Source organism: Meriones unguiculatus, chromosome 6, assembly GCF_030254825.1.
Source record: "Meriones unguiculatus strain TT.TT164.6M chromosome 6, Bangor_MerUng_6.1, whole genome shotgun sequence".
Classification (NCBI taxonomy): Eukaryota; Metazoa; Chordata; class Mammalia; order Rodentia; family Muridae; genus Meriones; species Meriones unguiculatus.
The window spans coordinates 128,403,559-128,419,210 of NC_083354.1; the positions used below are offsets into that span (position 1 = coordinate 128,403,559).

The 15,652-nt window shown below is 41.2% G+C and overlaps 1 protein-coding gene across 2 annotated transcripts in view; it reads right to left on the reverse strand.

Annotated features, from left to right (window-relative positions):
- Positions 1-15,652, reverse strand: part of Necab1 (N-terminal EF-hand calcium binding protein 1) — a 165,212-nt gene that overhangs the window by 140,714 nt on the left and 8,846 nt on the right. The window lies entirely within an intron of this gene.

Consider the following 15,652-nt stretch of genomic DNA (forward strand, 5'->3'; position numbering starts at 1 on the left):
ATGAATAAAGTGTAATTAATAAAAGTTAAAAAAATCTCCTCGGCAGAGGAAGTGCAAACAACATAGCTAGAAGGCCAGAAAGGATATGGACTAGAACATGTAAAACCAGAACACTCAATTAAAGACTATCTCTCTGGAGGGAAGGAAAAGCATAGCTAGATATGGAGAAGCAACAGTATGAGACATTATAAAACACCGTGGTATACGGTTTGAATCATGCCAAGGGCAGTCAAGAGCCCGGCCATGTGTTTGAAAGCTAGAGACACAGTTGCAGTAAACAGGATGGAGCTCAGACGAGCCCCACAGGACAGGAGACCCATTAGGATATTGCACAATGACAAGCAAAATCAAGAGTGGCAGACTGGTGGTGATTGTGAAAACAGAGAAACATAGAGAGTTTTAATCTGTTTAGAAAGAGAGAACTGAAATGGATGATTCTGGTTTCTTTGAAGACTCAGTTGAGTCATGTGATGTTTTGCTGTGAGCTGTCTCATGTGAGGGTGTGACTTTGGCCAGCTGAGAATACCTGTGGGTGGACTCTGAGGAGAGGAGATACATAGAAGCCCACAGACAGTGAGATGTAGCTTTTTGGATAGATATTGCTGTGCTTCGTGCTTCCACACTTGACTTTCCAGAGAGAAATGTTCCAGAGAGAACTTCTTGGGGCAATCCAACTGAGTCTTGTGGCTCTCGCTGACTCATCCCAATCTTCTGAATTGTACTGATTCCTGTTGCTGCTCAGTGTTGGCCTTTGGACTGGACTGCTGGTATCCGGACGATGAAGAGTGGACTCATCCCAAAGAACTACTTCTAAAAATGTCTACAACCCCCTTTACCTAACAACCTTCCTTCTCCCCTATTTCTGGTCAGTGGATGGAAGGAAGGTAGAAGCGTTTAAGAACCCCAAATAAAGTAGGTTTGGTGAAAAATCTAAGGCTACAAGAATAGAAACGAGAGATAACTTAAGGTGGTAAGTGAAAGAAGAAATAACTCAGTTGTTGGGGTTGGTTTGGTGCTATGTATTCAAATACTCATTTCAGTGCCTTGAGATCTGGTTACTGCTATGCTATGGGTGTTGTTTTGAATGTTGAATTATCTCCTCTACCCATGTGATGAGAGGGAATGTTCCCCAATTATCCCTGATTGGTTGATTAAAAGGCTTGCACTTAGGCAGGACAGAAGGTGGTAGGTATGGTAGGTTAACATTTGAGGGAGGGCCTTGGGGGAGAGAAGGATTATGGGAAGAGAAACAGGAAGAGGAGGAGGGAGAAGAAGGCCACCATGGGTTAGGTGGAAAGGAACCCATGGCTAGCCAGCATGGATGGAAAAAGCAGCCTAGATGAAGAATAAGCACTGATAAGGGAGGACCTCCTCCCCTTCCATCTGACCCTAGCCTATCAAGTCTCATCAGAACTGGCTGCATTGTCTTCCTCTGTGGCCTGGTAAGGCTGGGCCCCTCAGAGGTTGGTGATAAAAGAGCCATCACTGAGTTCATGTCAGAGACAGCCCCTGTTCCTCTTACTAGAGTGCCCACTTGGAGACTGAGCTGCCACGGGCTACATCTGTACAGAGGTTTTAGTTATCTCCATGCATGGTCCTTGGTTGGAGTATCAGTCTCAGAAAAGACCTCCAGGCCCAGATTTTTTGGTTCTGTTGCTCTCCTTGTGGAGATCCAGGTCTTTCTATTTCCCCCTTCTTTCATAAGATTCCCTGCACTCTGCCCAAAGTTTGGCTATGAGTCTCAGCATCTGTTTTAATACCCTGATGGGTAGAGTCTTTCAGAGGCCCTCTGTGGTAGGCTTCTGTCCTGTTCCTTTTCTCCCTCTTCCAATGTCCATCCCATTTGCCTTTCTGAGTGAGGATTGATCATCTTACCCAGGGTCCCTCTTTCTTGCTTAGCTTCTTTAGGTGTACAGATTTTAGTATGATTAGCCTATGTTATATATCTAACATCTACTTATAAGTGAGGGGTCAGTTTTCTTTAAGTGTGTGGTCCCTGGTAAGTTGACCATGCTCCCCTGGGAAGCTGTACATCCCAGAATATATGGGAAATACAAAATGGATATGATGGGTTAAAAAATGAATAATTATACAAACTTGGGTGGGTAGAGAAAAGGGACGGATCTGGACAGAATTGGGGGATGAATATAAGAATGCTTTTTATGAAATTTTCAAAGAACTAATTTTTAACAAAAAAATAAAAAGCAAACAGAAGGATTGAACTTGGTCCTCATATGTACACGATGTCTTGTCCTAGTTAACTTTAAATGGCTGTCACCTTGAAGTGGCTAGAGTCACCTGAGAAGGGAGTATTACTTGAGGGACTGCCTTCATCAGATTAGCCTGTGGGCATGGCTGTGGTTGTTAGTTGGCTTATAAGGGCCCAGCCCCACTGTGAGCAGCACCATTCCCTAGGAAGATGGTTGTGGATTGTATAGGAATGTTAGCTAGGCATGAGCATGGGAGTGAACCATGCAGTAAGCAGCATTTTTGATGGTTTCTGATTCATATTCCTGCCTTGAGGCCCCACCCTGACTCCCCTCAAAGTTGAACTGTCACCTGGAAGCATAAGACAGATAATTCTTTCTTCCCATAAGCTGCTTTTAGTCAGTGTTTCACATTAATGGAAAAGAAAGTAGGGCAGAAGGTAAGTACCCCTATCTACAGAGCGACCTCCTAGCTCTGAAGTTTTACTCCAAATTTGATTGACTGTAGCCATAATAATAACTTCATAGAATAGTTATTCCTTATTCTTTTCAGGTAGAAAAAAAAACAGCTGGAAGATATAAGGACATCAAAATGGCTGGTGTGAGGTCACAATGCATCTCCTGGAATACAATCCTGGAAGCCAGACTTTAAAGTAGCTGTTAGATCTACTGAGGACCCAAGGGCCTATGCAGACAAATCCTGCTTCTTCTCTGAGTAGCCACTTTTTTTTTGTCGCTTGTGTGTCATCTGAGCAGATGGAGAAATTGTCTCCCTCAGATTAGTCTGTGGAAATGTCTATAGGGGCATTGTCTTGACAGATGACTCCTATGGAAGGGACAAGCCCCCTGTGGGTGGCGTCATCCCTCTGCGGTAGGCCTGGGCTGTAAAAGAAAGCTAGCAGAGACCAAGAGAAAAACTAAGACACTGAGGAGTATTCCTCCATGGCTCTTGCCTCTGTTACTGCCTGATTTCCTATCTGACTTCCGTCAAAGATAGACTATAACGTGAAAGTCCGAGATGAAATAAGCGCTTTCCTCCCCAAGTTGCTTTCAGTTTTTACCACAGAAACAGAAAGCAAATTAGGAAAGCTACCAAATGTTTAGACACTATACCAGGAAATGTATTTGTTATATCAGAGTATTTTTTTTATTACTTTAGAGTTGCACTGAGAATATTTTTAAAAAAAAACTGACAGAATTAGTGTATATTACTGGAAAAAAGAAGACATTTAATGTCACTTCTATTAAGAACTAGCAATAATATTTTGTGTGAGATTAGAAGTAACGAAACCAAACACATCCCCAGTTACTGAGACTTTCAGATAATGACAAATGAAGCATTTGTTAGAGAAACATTTAGTTATTTGCATAGGACATAGATTCAAAATTAACAGCCTAAAGCATACTCCATTTATAGACAAATTTCACTTACACAAACAATGTTTTTCATGCACACGTAAGAGAAAAGCATAAAGCCTGCACCTGCCTTGCTTCCATTCCCCTCCACATCACCTTCTCAAACCCAATTAATCATCTCTATTTTTCTTCCAAGAAAAGAAAATGTGACAAAAATCTGTCATTTTTTCTTCATCAGAAGCCAGTCCTTTCTTTGGTGCAAACAGTGATTTTCAGTCTTCCTTCACTAGAATGCAGCTTTTTATCTCCTTCTCCTCCTACTCATTCTCTGTCTCTGTCTGTGTGTCTATGTGTGTGTGTGGTCACATGTGGACATGTTACTACTTGATCTTACAGAGCCATCATGGAAGAAAGTCCCCTTTCTTTCTGACCCATTGAGTGGGTGGCACATGCTTCAGGAACTAGGTTGCCACTCTGGTAAGAAAGCCTACCTACCAGGAAACCAACAAGAGGGAAACCACAATGGGAAGAGATAGATAGGTAAGTAGGTAGGTAGGTAGATAGATGTGAGAGAGAGAAAGAGAGAGAGAGAGAGAGAGAGAGAGAGGAGCGCAGTTTTCTGAACTCTTGGATGTGGCTGAGTTGAAGCTATAACCAGTTACAGGTGTTTCAATGTTAAAAACTGGCAATTACCCAACTTTTGTTAAACTCTTAATTTTTTTTAATTTAAACTGAATCGGTCTTAACTGAATATCCATTCTTGATTTTCTTTAGTTTTCTGAATGTCTACCCTTCCTCAGAGAATTACTGCAGAACCATTATTGCATAAGCCTCCCTAGGCTGCTTTAAGCCTGGGGAACTTTCTTCTCGGAAACGTTATGCTCCCATGGGTGTATTACTCATCTAGCTTATGGGTATCTTTTTATCGTTGAAGACATTGTTCTTCGGTCTTCTGTATGCTCATGACTCACTCACCAATATGACACTCATCTCCTACAGGTCATCACTATCCAACTGCTGCCCCCTTCTCACATCACTAAAGGCTTCTTATTGATTAATTAATTTTCTCAAGTCTAGGTACAAATTTAAAAAGGGATCCCTTTTGTTTCACAAATACATAGTAAGTCCAGCAAGAGCTCACTGTTGGTACAGTATGACTTTCATAATGAATCTACAAATGAAAATCATATATTTATGACATATAGAAAATTAGTGAGGGAAGCTGACATGTTTTGATTATTTACAATATTAAATACCACCCATGGGGACTTACCTTTCCTATTCTTCCTAATTACCCTAGAGACTAGGTCTTATGATTCCTACCTGAAAAGCAAGGGGATAAACTCAAAGAGATTAATTCTCCTACATCACAGCCTAATAAACGCATCCTACGGTTTATATATCTTTTCCTCCCTTTATTCTCAACAACTAGGATATTATGTGGCAATGAAGAACATGGATTAAAATATCTTGTGTATATGTAAATGAAAAAACTAGAAAAGTCAAGGTTAACATTTTTCCTCTGTGGTTCCATATCTCTGTTATACCATGCATCTTCAGTATAATAATAGTCAGGATAATTCCATATTTTCTGGCCTTTGTCCTTAAGTTACTTTGAATTACTGAGTATTATTTATGTAGTATAGCAGCTCAGTATTTCTACTCTGAACAGATCAACTCTGCTGCAGAGAGGAGCCACAGTCAATGAAGTGCTGATGTTAGGCACTAAGACTCTCAGGTTAAAAGGGACTCTAGATAGAAAATTTATTTACAAGCCCTGTGTCCTTGAGTTTAGTCTCGGATGACTCATGGATAAAACTGGAATAACAGCGCCACCTTCCCTGTGGAACCTCGTGAAGGACGTCAAGCGCCTGGTATGAAAAAGTGCTTTCCTAAGCTGCTTACTATTATTAGTACAACAATGTCACTTGAGGCATGAACTAATATTCTCGAGATTACACAGAACTTGGTAATAAACACTTACATTTCAGAGTTTTGTAAAACTATTTATGTGTGATTTAAGATGTCATGGGAAACACAGAAACATCACAGATGTTTGTTGGAACTTTCATAAATAAAAGTGATACAAATACCGCAACGAATCAAGCTCTTAACAGGAGAGCTCTTGTGAAGCAGGCTTATGGCCTACCTGGCTACGTAAACCAGAAAGCAGGGACGTGCTTTCCGCACCAACCGCCGACACAGCGGCTGCTGTCGAACTCCTTCATCTTTCTCCCCAGCCCTTCAGTTAATTAATAATTCTTTGCTAATTATAAATCAGAAATGTCACATGCACACTGTCATCACTGTCATCTTACCGCTGATCTATTGATATTTAATCTTCTGGGGGATTTTATGGTGTGCTAGCCAAGTAAAGACTACAGAGGCTCTGGGCCGGAGTGGGTCACGTGGAGTGAGAAGTACTCGGGAATTGACAGTGAACTGACGGGCCTGTTAATGAACTGCACACAGTTACTAGGTGAGAGGGAATACGGAAGTGGTTAAAGCTTTTGGTTAGGGTCACTGCTGCTTAGTGGCCCGGTCCTCCGACGGCAGAGGCTACTGAGGAGCAGGGTAGATTAGATGTTGAGTTTCAGGCATCAGCATGGTAACTGTTCAGTATATACTTTTGCAACTTGATAAACTTTCTTCCATATTCTCAGCTTTTATGATTCAGCTCTTGATCCCTTCCCTTCCCTTGAATCACATGTTCCCTAATCCCTCAAGATGATGAACTAAACTTTTCTTCAACATCCCAGGTAAAAATTAGCCACATCTCCCTTCATAGTACCACAACTGTTTTGTAATGTTTATGAAATACCTCTAAGAGGTCAGAAGTTACAGATGCCACTAAGCATAATGGCATGTACCTTCCCTGTCCTCACAGGGAATATGTATGTGCATTCCATTTATACAACCATGTAACTTCTTAGATAGCAAAAGAACACATCCACATACAAGTTCTACAATGTGGTAAGTATATGAGATACACGATGCTATAGATGGAAGAATGAAGTGTAATTGGCTGAAACATTAGTATTTTTAAAGTTTATATTTATCACCTGTGACATTTTTATGTTAGTTCAATTTCAACAGTCCCATGAGGTAAGTATATGGGCATAATTATCTTATGCTTTCAGGTGTCAAAAAGATTTGACAAGTTGACCCTTGCTTATGAATAATTCTTCTGCTGGCTTAGGGTTACCATTGCTGTGATGAAACAGGATGGCAAGTTGGGGAGGAAAGGATTTCTTTGGTTTATACCTCCAGTCTATTATTGGAAGAAGTCAGGCCAGGAACTCTAACAGGGCAGGATCCTGGAGGCAGGAGCTAATGCAGAGGCAGTGGAGGGATGCTGCTTACTGGCTTGCTCCTTGTGGTTAGCTCAGCTGCTTTCTTATAGAAGTCAGGACCCCCAGCCCAGAATGGCACCATCCACAAGGGGCTGGACCCTCCCCCCATCAATCACTAATTAAGAAAATGCCTTGGAGCTGGATCTTATGGAGGCATTATTTTTTTCCAATTGAGATTTCCTCCTTTCAGATAACTCTAGCTGGTGTCCAGCTGACATAAACTAGCTAGCATACCATGCCAAACAGAATTTCAGAGAGGGCTGGATGGGAAAGATAAACTTGATGGGAAACCAGAGGCTTGAAAGTTGTTCCAAGCAGACAGAGCTATGCATTTACATACACAGACAGATGGCTGGTCTGGAGTTTCGTGTCCTTAAGGCACAAGTGGAGGCAGGCAGGCAGGTAATACCCTGCTGAAGAATCTGGGCTTTATCCTGTGGACAATGAGTAGCAAAGGAAGGATTTTGAACGCACAAAAGGAAAGATTACTCCATTGTAGAGCGCAGTGAAGACTTCTACCACGTCATTATAATGTATAATTCACGTCTAACTCAAATGTATATTTCCCCCTCAAAAATAAGAGCTTCAACTGTGCAATCAGCAGTCTGTCAGAACAGACACCTAAGAATCAAATGCCTGGAAGCTATGTAAGAGAAGTCAGTTGAAATAGCTGTCTTATTGGCTATGCCTTCTCAGCATCAGAAGCCTCTGCACATGAATCAGACCTAATGTCCAGCAGGAGTAAACACTATGGGCCAAACCAGAGTAAAATCCAGCTGCCATTTACTGAGGTCATTATCAGACGTAATCAAATGCAAAGGACAAATATAATCCTATTAGATCTTTTTTAATTTTTTTTATAGGACTGTCCAGCAAAGTTCCCCAAACCTGTGACTTTGACACTTTGACAGCTGGGTATCTCACTGAAACAGCATGCTCTGAAGATGTACACTGTCATCAAACGGCCATCTTACTGTTGTAGATCTTTGCTGTCTGTTTAGTGTTACCGTGGTCCTTTGTGTAGACCCTCCTCTGCCACCCATTCCATCACCCTTTTGTCAGCTAGAAAGCAGTTTGTGCAGTCTGTGCCCCGGCCTCCTGTCAGGAGTTAGGATGACTCTGGGAGTATGGGATGAAGGACTAGGAGGTGGGTAGGTTTCCCTGTAGGCGGACAGATAGGGAGAGAGGACATAACTAGAAAATAAAGATGGTGAACTTACAAGATGTTTGGCCTCTCCCTCAGCCTCCTAGGCTGAGACAAAAGTCTGACAGCTTAAAACAAAGGCCTATTAGCCGGGCGTGGTGGTGCATGTCTTTAATACCAGCACTCAAGGAGACAGAAGCAGGCAGATCTCTGTGAGTTCGAAACCAGCCTGGTCTACAAAGTGAGTCCAGGACAGCCAAGACCACGCAGAAAAACCCTGTCTTGAAAAAGAACAAAAACCAAAACCAAAATCAACCAAACAAAAAAACCAAAGGCCTGTTAGCCCCTACTTGAGGACTGGTTTTTAACAAGTTCAAGGCTGGATCAAGGCATGTAACACTTGAACCATGTTATGGAAATATATTGTTACATTTAAAGAAACATATTGATTACAGGCTACTTTGGGCATCATTAATAAATGGCATGGCATAAAATTTGAATGCTAAGGAGTTTTACATATATGACACAGCACATAATTCCCTTAATTCTTTCAAAAGCTATAAATAAAGTTCAATTCTGTTCCTTTAGGTTTCGGTATAGAACAACAACAACACATCTCAAAGTTTTTTTTTTTTTTTATGTATATGTCATCAACCCCAAATGTATACACCTTAAACTAGGATGGTTGGTTTGCAACAACAGGAAAGGCTAAATGGCCAGGCCAAAGCAGGCCTGGTCATCTCAGCAGCTCTGGGATGGTAATAAGGTCATCTTGGACAGAACCTCCAGATTTTATGGTGGTATCTACCTTCCATCAGTGGGAGAGAGGTTAAGATATTGAGAGGCATAGTCCCAAGACTAAGCAGAAGGATTAGGATGAAGACTAAAATTAGATAGCATTACTGAAGACTTCCTGACAGTCAGACACCATTGCAAAAGGCTTCTAGGCATTATCTCTGTCTTTCACATTCATGTAACAAAGCCACTATCTTTGCTTTCATTTTATGGACAAAGAAGCCAGGGGAGCTATCCGAGACATAAGAGGAAAGTGAAACAAAGATTTGAATCCAGTTCATGGAACTGCAGGTCATAAGCTTAACTATCATATCATGCTTCATATCCTCAGGGATGGAGGAGGAATAGAATCAACCACTGGAGGCAAATTGCGTGTGCATATAAGGTTGAATTCAAGTTTGAGGGTGAATGCTATGCTCTGTATACTTCTGGATCTGCTGTATAGTGGGTCCTTACTTCTGGGCATTCCTTGGCCATTTATTGGGCTCAGAAGTTTGAATCTAGATTTTCTATTTCCTTTTGTGATATCTGGGTCCTGCTACATAGAGATCAGAATTTTCACCATTTTATGCTTCTGGAAAAAAAGTAACACACTTGTGAGTGTGAAACTGCTGTATGCTTCAGGAAAATGTCCTATGGAAACAGAAAACTTGCTTCCCCTTATTTTATTATAAAAAAAAAGTCACTGTAGTCAGAAGCTGTACTCTGGAGTTCTTCCCACACTCAGGAGTGCTGCGAGCTGCTCCTCACAGGGTCCTTCTTAGGGGAGAGATTAAGTGACTCATTGCTAATAGACATGGCTCTGGCTTCCAGGGTAGTAGGTGTCTGGGCGACTCTCCATTACACCTGAGAAAAGTCGTGGGCACAGAGTTATTTGACAGTCCATCTGGTAACTGTCCAATTCTCAGTTTCACATTCATTTTAAGACAAGAGTGAGAAATTATGATAAAAATCAACTCTGTGCTAATAATATTAATTTTGGGGCATCCATCTCAACCTTTCCATTTTATTTGGGGTCATATCCCTGAGAACCATTCGGAAGGGTTTGGGAGAGACAACTGTCTGTGTAGTTCACATTAAAGCACAGATTTGGTACCAAGTTTCAGAAGACTATAGACCATTCTAAGGCTCCAAGGGTGATATATGAAAACCTCACCTCTCTGTAAAGAATCCCTGCGTACTGAACTTTTGTTCTAGGCCCTACTTATTTTCATGAAGAGTCAAAATAAATCAAGATTTGGGTGGTGAACTTGAAAGGCTTTTATCAATTCTCATATATTCAGTTAAATACTCACTGACTATGATCCAATGCAGTCTTCAAAATATACAAATGGTACATGAGCTATTGTCCATGATTTTTCTTACCTAATACTATTTTCTGGAGATTTGCTAGGCATTCAGTTATACCTTTTTCAGCTTTCCTATGAGGTATTTAACACTTTAAATAAATGTAACTCTCATGTATTACAAAAACATAACATCAAACCTTTGTAGACTTGTGTTACAACTACAATTAATAGTCATGTATTTACACACTAAAATGTATACAAATACATATGTATGTTGTAACTTGCTTAACCATTTAAACTCTCTAGCCCCTCTGCTGAGACCGACTTTAGTTCTTAGCATAACTGTAGCTCCTCTGCTAACACCTGCTGCACCTTTAGCATAGCAGAAGCCATTTTGCCGCCAAGTCTCCACTTTGATCATGAAGTAAAATTAAATTCAAGTTCTCAGGCCTTACGTGCCTGAGTCCCGGATACAATTCAATAGCTTGATATTTGCTACTTAGAATAAAACAATAGGTGATAAATGCATGTTCTGCTTGAGTTAAAGATCACAACATCCAGCTGTGTTCCCTTCTCCCAGAAAACTGGAAAGCCTCCAAGAGCTCCCCTACCCTAAATCTCAGCCATTCCGCTTAAAGTGCTTTGTCTAGCTACTAAGATACAATACAGTACACTTGGAACAACATTGATTGTTTGGCTGATCAAAATATGTAATGCTGCTTCCTGCCCCTCACTTCCTATACCTGATTACCTGGTTGTTAGCTGGCTATGTTTGTTTGTTTGTTTGTTTGTTTTTGTATAAAAAAAAACCTGCCTTAAAAATAGACCGGTGTCATAGTCTGGCTCCCGAGCCTAGATTATGGCTCTGACTGGTCAGTCTTTGTTCAGTGTTCAATAAACTTCCATCAATCTGAGTTTAGTGTTTGAGTGGTCAGTGTATGTCTATTCCTGAACCCGTAACAATGTATATTACAAGAAAATAAATAAACAAGTCAATTTGTAGTAAGAAAGGCATCTATTCACCATGCTGGTCTAGTTGTTAGCTTATGGCGCAGCTCAAAGGTAGTTATTTAACCATACTAGCTTCATTTCGTCCATTAAAAATGACAACGCAACCAGCCCCAATGAAACCTGACAGGCTAGTGTCAAATAGAAGGAGAGGAGGACCTCCCCTATCAGTGGACTAGGGAAAGGGCATAGAAGGAGAAGAGGGAGGGAGGGTGGGGTTGGGAGGAGACGAGGGAGGGAGCCACAGCAGGGATACAGAGTGAATAAATTGCAATAAATAATTATTTTAAAAGTTAGAAACAATACCTACAAATATGAGCTACTGTTACATAGATTGAAATTAGCACTGCACTACTGGGGGAGAATTGTCACCGATAGCCTTACTAAGCTGTGGATCTCGTATGTCACAGTACTAAGTACACAGCAGTAAAATGAGCTCACTGGTGAAACAGTGGCACATCTATCATGGAGGCAACCTATTGCTTTCAGATTGGATTTGATGCCTGTTCTGCACAAGGGTTTCACAAACAGTACCATAAACATGAGTAGTAGCCATGGACAGGGTAGGAAGGCGTAGGCTTTAGTGGAGAAGCTACCACTGTTATTTTGCTAAGTGATCATGATGTGCCTGTCAACTTACATTCCAAATAACAATGCTATACTCTTAGAAGAGTATTGCTATCAACTTTGGTCAAAGAATATTTTTTCCATCAGCAGTGACACTAAGGCTAAAGTACTGAGAATTAATGGTTTGGGAAGGCCACCTGTGTTATGCTTGTCCTCCATCTGGTTCTGCCCCAAGGTTCAGGGAACATTGCAGAAGATGTGGAAAGACTCAGAGCAAGATGGGGCAGCAATGTGGAGCGCTGAGATTTTAGAGTTACACGTCTACCGTTCTCCTAAACTCACAGCAGGTATGCAAACACACAAGGGCCACAGAAGACTGGGCCTGTCAGCACCCTGTCATGAGGGAAAGACACGTTCCTGTGAGCAATCTTAATGAAACTCATTAGGTCACCAAAAGTAAGAGGAGAAGAAAAGACATGAAAGAAGAATGGGGCAGAGTGGGAAGAGATAGAGAAAGAATCAGTGAGACGGGACAGGCAGAGTGTGTGTAGGAAGACTTTATTCACTATCAAGTATCATAATGAAATCCATTATCGTGTATGGGTAATATATAATAATAAAAAGCAAATCCTTCAAAAGTATCCCGTTAATTTTCAAGACAGCTTTGTAAGAGAATGCTGCCATTGACCCACTTCATGGATGAAGAGACACAGGGAAGGCGAATGACTTGCTCAACATCATGAAACTAGCCAGAGAAAGAGACAAGAGACGAGAGCTCTTTTTTTCTCACATTGTTTTCCCTACAGTATTAAAATATCTACTTGGTGGACTATTCAGAATTATTTAAGACAATGTATATTAAGAATGTGGGACTGATGCCAGGCTATAATAATCTACCAAAAATTTTAGTTGCTGTTAATAATTGCTAGAAATATTTAAAAAGCAGGGTACAGCTTGATTAAATAATTCATCTAATTCAATTTCTTCTTCAGCTTTCAAGGTCAAATTGTTGATGAATCCCTTCTTACAATATTCATAACTATTTGCTGAGAACTTATGTCATGACAGGCATTTGGCTCAGTCTCATGAACCTCTGACAGCTCTCCTTCACAGACTTAGAGTAACTAAAAGCCAGAGAAGAACTACAGCACAGAGCAAACCCATCAGAGACTAGCCATTGCACAGAGGCCAGAACCACTTCTCATCCCTAACTATTTGATGACAAGAACAGCAGTGGATCTGAGCAAGTGCAGATCACCAAGATAAACTGGATGTCACTCCTCACCACTAGGAGCCTTTCATGTTGCCTTTAATTAAGCTGAAGAAAATCTTTTGGCTGAGACACAGAGCAATAAACACCCTGTGATCTTAGTTATATGTAGAATCTGAAAAATGTCAAACCCATAGAAACAGAGTAGAGTGGCAGTTGCTAAGTGCTGGGTGTAGGAGAAGTGAGGTGATGTTGTTAGAAGGATATAAACTTCAGTCACAAAATGAGCAAGTTCTGGGACCTGTTGTGTACTCTGGGTAGTGATGAACGTGTTAAGCAATTTTCTGGTAGCCATTGCACAATGAATACATACAACCCAACATCATGCTATATACCATGAATATATGCAATCCTATCCTGACAATTAAATGTCCTTAAACAAAAATTACTAACTAAATATTTTTCAAACATTTGAAAAATATCCATGTACTGTTTCCATTTTCATTCAGCCCACGTTTGTGGAAGCTTCTCCAGAGTTCTTCATTTCTAGGTTTAATTTGGGGCTTTTGAGATCAAAGCACTAGTATGTCCCCTAAGCAATACTATTTTCAAGTCTGCCTTTCTGCTTAAGATCTTAGCCTGTGATTAAAAAAACGAAAAAAACAAAAAACAAAAAAAACAACCAGACCAAAAAAAAAAAATCTCACCAAGACACCATTATTATAGCTAATCCCATGTATTTTCTCCCATCTATCCGTCAGCTTCTCTTTTATGTCAGAGAGTCCAAATGCTAATTTTGTCCTCTGGCAGGCTAGCTCTCATTCTGCTAACTGCTTCTCATTTCTTTCATTATTTCAGCACCAGTTAAGCTGTCTACAAGGGTCTCCATCACAAGAGAGCAAATACACGTAATAGCTGTTTATTTGTAAACAGAGAACACGATGAACACATGGTACAGAAAGATGACTACTCTTTTTAATCTTCATGTTTACATTAGATCTCTCCCTCTAATTTTTTTTCAGCTTAGTATGTCAGGTAAATAGCCTTATGTTTCCTTTCCACCAACTCCCACCGCAGGAGTAATTACTGAAGGGTCACCAGTTGCTTCACAGAGCCACGCATCATGACACAAAAGGGCTCACAACTTGGAAATTAAGTTGCTATTGTGTGTCAGACACTACTGCAGAAGCTTTCCATATGCCATCTCCCTCACTATTTACAACAGTTTTTGGCATCCACGGAGTTGTTATAAGGTGGAATAATGGCGATTTGAGCTCAGACCTGCTTGCCTCTAAGAATCCCCCAACTTTACAGCAAGAGTCAGGAGGAAGAATAAGGTCGAGAAGGCAGAGAGAAGTGAACAGATTAATGTTTCATGGGCAGAGTATCCTCACTAGTAACTCATTAAACAATTGCCTACACATGTAAAGAACTTGCTGGGCATCGTGGTGATGCAGATTTCTGCTCTGAGAAGCAAATTTGGCTGAGGAAGCTAGACTCTCTTAGGATGAACTTCAGCCCTTCTCTGTACCGATCTGTATATGTGGAAGAGTTAGGAACTCAGAGAATGGGCAGGGCCCTGCAGCATAGGGAAGTCTTCTTAGATACGATGCCTTTTGAGCAAGGCCGTGCACTGCCTGGAGTGGCGTGTCATGATAAGCAGTGGTAAAGCCAGGCCAGTATCACGGAGGAAGGCTAATGAAGAAATGCTTAGGACACTGTATGCTTTAAAGTACTGCAGGGTCAACGCCCGCCGGCGAAGACTGGGAGGTAAGAGCAGGGAGAGGGCGGTTTTGATCCTGTGGTGGAACCAAACGTCAGGAAAAGGAGTAGGAAACAGAAAGGAATCACACTAAGGGGAGGGGATGTTGGAAATGAAGGTTGTGAGGCTGGAAGAACAGGCGAATACTCCATGTAGCACGAAACGTGCGGTTACTATCAGCCATTAAACTTATTCGTGTGAATTGATTTGTCAGATGATTTTTGTCGTGAATATGGATTATGGGAACTGGATTTTACTATCATTATGAAGTATGATAGTATTGACAGAAAGAGGAGCAATGAGTACAAAGGTAATAACAGGCCTTAATCAGTGTTTTGGGATCCAAGGAAACAAAGGTACAAGCTGAAGTGAGAGGGATCCAGGTGTATCAGAACAGGCAAAAGATGAAATAAAGACTAATTTGTTGTTGTACTCCAGCACCACTGCGGCTGGTATTAGGCAAAGAGCTAAATGATCAGACAAGAAGGCAAAATGAAAGCAGCTTCGCTTCCATCCTCCAGAGTAATGAAATGATACAAGTGAGTAAAGGGCACTCTTGAACTGATACTATAACAATTGGTGCAACATAATTTGAAACAAAATATTCTGATATTCTTCTCAAGGTTTATATAACCAGACTGGGATCCTTTTCCTGCTCTTCCTGGTTGGACATTTGGTATTGGGTAGAAAGGGGTACAGTGGTCAAATAACTAGCCACTGAGTTCATGTCAGAGACAGTCCCTCTTCCACTTACTTGACCAACTCCCCCCGAGGGGGGAGCAAGCTTGCCAGGCTACAGAGGAAGACAATGCAGCTAGTCCTGATGAGACCTGATAAGCTAGGGTCAGATGGAAGGGGAGGACCTCCCCTATCAGTGGAGAGGGGCATGGGAGGAGATAGAGGGAGGATGAGAGGGAGGGAGGGTGCGATCGGGAGGAGGCTACAGCTGGGATACAAAGTG